Below are 6530 nucleotides of genomic sequence, written 5' to 3'. Positions count from 1 at the left end.
TCCCTTTGCGTCCGGTGCACGCGCGAGCATCCAACGCAAAGTGCCACGCCTACCCTTTCTATGTACGTGCCATTGATGCAAGAGGGAAACTTAGCTTAGTCCCGAGTTTCTGCGACGATCCGGCTTTTTCGTTCAAAGTAAGTTTCGGCGAATTACAACCTTGATTAAGCCCAGACGTTGTCAAAAAACTTATTTGACATATTATTGTAGATAACTCTAAACAAAAAAACTTATAAATTTTAGTAAACATTATAATTATTAATGGATTGTTAATAAAAAAAATAAAGAAATGATACGGAAGTTGAAAGCTCAAGATTAAAATCTAAAGACTAAGAGTTAGAAGTTGAGAATTGAGAGTTTATAACTTATAAGTTTAGAATCGTATTGCACAATATTTAGAATTCACTGAGAAATTCACAATCGAGATTACATCTAAATTTTAGATTAGTAATAAGCGTATGCTAATTACTATTGTTCCAAATTGTACTTTCTGAGATATTTCTTTATGTCTATGCAAGTTAAGATTCTTTTTCAATCTTAATGTAATTTGTAAAAACAATATAACATTTTAGTTTCTTTAAAAAGTTTTAAAAAATAATTTATTATAAAAAAATTTTGTTACTGCCATATTTATTTAAATATATAGAAATTTTAAAACAAACTCATTGTCAGATTATTTTACTTTTTATAATAATTTGGATTAAGGAATTCAATAAATAAATATACAACAGACATTTTGTTATAAAATATTTAAAATATTTGTTGTAATTCTTCAAGCGTAAAATATAATACAGATTAATAGAAATCAATTAGATTAAAAAATATCATCTATTAAAATAATGTAATATTCAATTTCTGTGAAAAAAAAAAAAATATATATATATATATATATATATATACTTAATGATACTTTATTTCGTTTAAGATACACAAAGTAATTTTGTTTATAATTTTGAAAATAGTAATATATTTTATATAAAAAAAAATTTTAGAGTCAAAATTTAAGCAAGAGGATAAATCAATATTTTTTTATGAACAATTGCAGAGAAAACTAAAAATACACATAATAATAGCTCATTATTTAATTGACAAGTAATATATACGAACACAATTACGTTTTGGATATATCTAATTTTTCATGAAATATTTATTTCAATTGCAATATATGCTGAATGAGATTCCAATAAATATGTATCTGTAAAAGATTAATATTTAGGCTCAATCTAGTTTACCGCTTCAAATAGATGTTTACTTAATCAAAATAAAAAGAGGAAAATATAAAATTTTTATAATATTCCCAATATAGAAATTGTCAATATTCAAAAATCAAAATTCATGCAAGAAAAATAACAATTGTGCAGTGGTAACGATACTATTATTTATAAATGCCATTTAAATTTTTTAGAATTGACATATGTCGATAATTTTATTTCGGAACTTCAGACAAAAAAATGGAGGCGATTTGGATGTTTTCCAGAAATTTTATGATAGGCATCAGCACCATAAAAAGAATGCAATAACAAAGTGCAATAGCGTTTCTAAAAAAAAATAGGATAAATAAAAGTTATCTACACAAAAAATTTACGAAAAATTATTTATTATTATTGTAGAATGAATACATATAATTTTTTTTACATTCAATATAAATAAACAAGAGAAAATTTTCTTAAATTTTATGAAAGAAGACAAAAGTACAAGTTTCTTCTTTATAAATAATAGCATAACAACATATATACACAATTTTTCATAATTTTATATAAATATTTTTAATTTGTAAGATTCTCAAGATAATTAACTTAATATTAAAACTTAACAAATAATTATTTGTTTAGAAATGCTTTTAACCTCTTGCTTTTAACCCTTAGACAATTATATTTCTCTAAAATTTTGTAATTTTTTATTATAATACAATTATTAAAGTTATAAATTAATAATAGTAAACTATATATTTCGATACTTCTATTCGATTCGATACTTATATGATTAGATTATAATTTAATTTATATATATATATATATATATATATATATTATTATTATTAAAAACATTTTTTAGAATCTTTTATTTAAATTATTATAATAGATTATTAAAAAATAAATAAATAAAATTATTTAATGTATTTAAAATAAAATTTTTTAAAAATATTATAAATAATAAATAAGTAATTAAATAATAATAAACAAATATTCAATCTAGTTTTATTAATTTTGAAAATGTATTAATATAATAGATGTTAGACAAATATATTAAAATTATTATAAAAATTGATAGTTATTTTTTTTTAGAGAAATTAATTTTTATAAATTTTCAAACTTTGAAGAAAAATCCTGCTGGCATTCATGTCGGTGAATAATATTCTCTTGAACTCATAGGATGCATAAATCAGACGCGAGTGTCTGCGTAGGGCGAAGCCGCGTGCCAACTACGGTCGACCATGAGCAATGACGTAACGCACAGCCCTTCGAGGGACGCGACTGCAGCTGAGCAACATCTCAATGGTGCAGCTCCGAGTTGGGGTAGGTCAATACGCGGGTGGGTAAGATACATTGGGGTCACAATGAAGCGCGCCGACCAGACGGCTCCCCAACGTTTTTGTTTCAATCCATGTAATCGAGAGTAATTGTAACATTTTAAAGACCTGATTCGAAATTGGAACTATATCCAAACGCGTATTTCAATGAGTAATGAACATTAATCAGCATTGATAAAACGAATGCCAATATAATTGAGTTAAAAATAACATGGATTTAAAAAAATTAAAAACATTAATAGCTAAACTAAAATTAATGTAATTTATTATTACGATGACGATAATTACACTTTTAACAAAAGCTTATTACGAACTTAGCATTATTAGATATAATTTTGATTATATAATTTTTCTTGTTGATTTTTAAAAAACGCGATAAATATAAATCTCTAAAGTTATTATCTAATGTGTAAGTTGACTGTATGACTGTAAGACTTTATACTTTAAATATCATCTTTTTATATTTAATATTTTTCTTTAAGATACATAGCTTTTTGAATTTATATATAATATACATTTTATAAATATTTATTATCAACATATAAAAAAAAGATAAAATAATAATTAATAAATAGGTTAATTTTTATTTAATAAAGTATCATAACACACATATATATATATATATATATATATATATATATTTAATATAATTAAAATAGTCTGTAACTTCGTGTTTTCTTGAACATTGCATAGTTTCTACACTGAATAAATTGCCGGGCATGCACATTTAAACTTCTGCTGTTGCATATAGTGTACTATCTAGTACCAGTATCATCACTGGAACATGCTATGTTTGCTTGCCGCACCTACTGTGTCCCTCTATCGGATATACATGCTCCTCGAGGATGTTATAATTACAACTATTTTGGAAATTCGTGTCGAGATAACCAACCGAGTAGCCGTGACAAGATTGTCTTCACGCAAAATCGCATTCGCATTTTGGAGAAGACACGTGCTTATCTCTCATTCCAATTATCAATGCTATCATTACAAGCGTGTACGGAATGCTGTATAATTTCGACATGTAGACAATACTAATTCTAATACTTAATATAACATTATAAAATATTACAATATTAATGATACAATATTAATAATACATAATTAATAGTACAATATTAATAATAATTTTAATAAAATCTAAGAGAATATATAATTCGTATAAAATAAAGATTTTATTTTTAATATTGTTATTCTTAAATGTTACGTTGTTTTAAATATATAGTAGCTTTAGTTTTCACTTTTATTTTGAATTAGACCGACATTTTTTGTACAATTGCTAGTGTTACATTATTAAAAAGATATCAAGCAGTATTTATTACAAAATATATATTTTGAATATATATTTTGAATATATATTTTGAATATATATTTTATAAATTTAGAATTTAGTAATCTCTCTCATGCATGATTTCATGCATTCCATAAAGTGACATAGTTCATGTTACAAAGTTAATCTTCCTATATAATTGCGCGCTCAAAATTTATGTACCCTCAAATCAATACTTTGCGTTTAATAGCGATTAATATATATTATAACCAATATTTTATTTAAAAAATTTTATACTGTTTTAATAACCATTTTTATAGTCTCAATTTATTCAGCTAAAACATTCTTACATATTTACATAATATAATCGAGCATGCAATATTTATAAAAAAATATATAGCCAAAATATTTTTATAACATTATTTTTTTTGCAACACTAACTTGCGAATATCAAAATCAATAGAGATAAATACATAAATGTTCATTATTCTCAAAAAAGTAAAACTGACAAATAGATTCTTATCAATGATTTTTTAATTTTACATCTATCAAAGGATTATTTCTTCCAACACAGCTCTCTAGCCGACTACAGCAGGCACTTGAATATTATTTTCAAATTCGCGTTTAATAGCGATTTCTGCAATTGAGAATTGTCTTTTGAAAGTACTTATCCAGCTTAAGGCTTGGAGTGCGTTTTGAGATTAACGCAGATCGTCGCTTAAATCGCTTCTCTTAGTCGCAATGCTATGCAAAGTATTTTCAATTTCCACGTGCACATATACACGGATACGGCTGCGGTTTCGAGGTCGTATCCCTCTTTTCATGCCTATCTACCTTCTTTCTTTCTGCGGAGGTTTCCCACATCGACGGAAAACCCTCTGTCTGCGTTCTCCCGCTCGCTTTATTACGCTGCAGACACCACGAAGAATGAATACCTCGCGCATCACTGCTCACATTTGACTGAGCGCATCTCTCTACGGTACATACAGGATGCTTGGAAATTGGTATATTCTGTCTCGTGATGAGACTGAAGGCAAATTTACGATTCGTTATAAAAGTTTTATTCAACTACACTCGGTACGAGCAGTCACTAAGGAGATGCATAAATATTCATTATAAAGATTGTCGGATCGATAGAATTAATATTGTGTAACAATGGACAAATACGTAATACATTTTCAATAATCCGCAACGTGACAAATGACACAATCGATAAGTATGCGTTTATTGTCGAAATTGGATTACTCATTATTAACAGTCCTGTAGAAATACTTCAATTAACACAATTAATTCAATGTTATCTCAGACGAATTATTACGTGTATGTTAAGCAAATTTTTATGTAAGTTTACAAATAAATTATTTTCAAAATAATTTAAAATATTCTTTTGATAATTCTTGCAGATATCTTATAATTACATATTTTTAAGACTGTTTTGAAGTCTATGAATTTTAACTTACAAACAAACACGTGAAAGATATATTTACATTATTATTACTATTAATTATTCTTGTAAATTATACAAAGTGAATGTAACATGTATTTATTTAACCAAATTCTCTTTAAAGATCTATTTAAAATAATCTAGTAATAGTAATCGGACATATATATATATATATATATATATATATATATTCCGACAAAACAATTTTTCGCGGAATTAATTTAATTTTTATCTTACAAAGATAAACTGATTTATAATACAATATATTTATATGTATAACATAAAATCGAATTTATATTGTATAAATATCCTATTTTAATTATATAAATCGCAAAATTATGAAAATTAAGACCAAGTCATTCTTTTTAATGTGACCTGCAAAACGTGATTAGAACAAGTCGTTAAGCGACGATATTATTAATAGCAATTCGAGCTACCTACTGCGCGTAATGCAATTATTCTTTTTTCGCAGACGCCTCGTATACACGAACGTATACACATATATTTGAGCGTTCGTATAACGATGGGTACCCAAGCGCGAGGCATTCTAGAGCGGCGGGGGAACAATGGACTATTAATGCACGCCATTCGCTGGGTACATTCCGTGAACTCTGAATTCTCGCGGCAGCCCTCGTCATCGTCCGGGTTGTCCCAGAAGTTGCACAAAGGCTCGGTGAAATGCCTCGCCGCGCCACTTGGGGGTGCACGATCGCCTTAAGATCTTAAGCGATCCGCTTTGACTTCAACCAGGTACATCCGTCTGCAAATCGAAATTAAAAGCCGTTCGCATTTGGATTACATATTCGACGTTAGACGTGACCGTAAAATTTTCGACGACGATTTTCTCATATTAAGTAACGTTCATCCACATATTCATCCACTATTAAATGATTTTTAAATGCTTAATGATGAATAAAAAATAGTCAAGCTTATGTCTACGTTTCGAAAAGATACGTTAAGTTAATTCGTATTTAGGAATCTTTGAAAAAAATCCAAGTAAGATACGTATTCTAAAACGTCAACTTATTCGATCTCAGAATTGCATTGCAATTTATTTATGAAATTATTGCTGATTGCATTTATCACTTTTAAGAATAGAATGTAAAGAACTTATTCAAGAATACTGGCTCATTATGTTTAAGTAAGTCAATGCACATTGTAATATATATTTCTCTCTCTTTATTTAATTTGAATATCATATTGTCATATTAATGTATTATAATTAACTTTGACTTATTGATTTTTACATGAAACTTTTTTATAAATTATAATCTAATATGCATACA

General features: G+C 26.7%; 1 long non-coding RNA gene across 1 annotated transcript; it reads left to right on the top strand.

Annotated features, from left to right (window-relative positions):
- Positions 1-2337: 2337 nt before the first annotated feature.
- Positions 2338-6254, top strand: LOC148936539 (uncharacterized). Its single transcript, XR_016139455.1, has 2 exons — positions 2338-2516; positions 5717-6254. It is a non-coding gene; the product is annotated as an uncharacterized LOC148936539 (long non-coding RNA).
- Positions 6255-6530: the final 276 nt, after the last annotated feature.

Source organism: Pogonomyrmex barbatus, unplaced genomic scaffold, assembly GCF_055798465.1.
Source record: "Pogonomyrmex barbatus isolate J1 unplaced genomic scaffold, ASM5579846v1 scaffold20, whole genome shotgun sequence".
Taxonomy (NCBI): domain Eukaryota; kingdom Metazoa; phylum Arthropoda; class Insecta; order Hymenoptera; family Formicidae; genus Pogonomyrmex; species Pogonomyrmex barbatus.
This window is presented reverse-complemented; position numbering and strand designations above follow the sequence as displayed.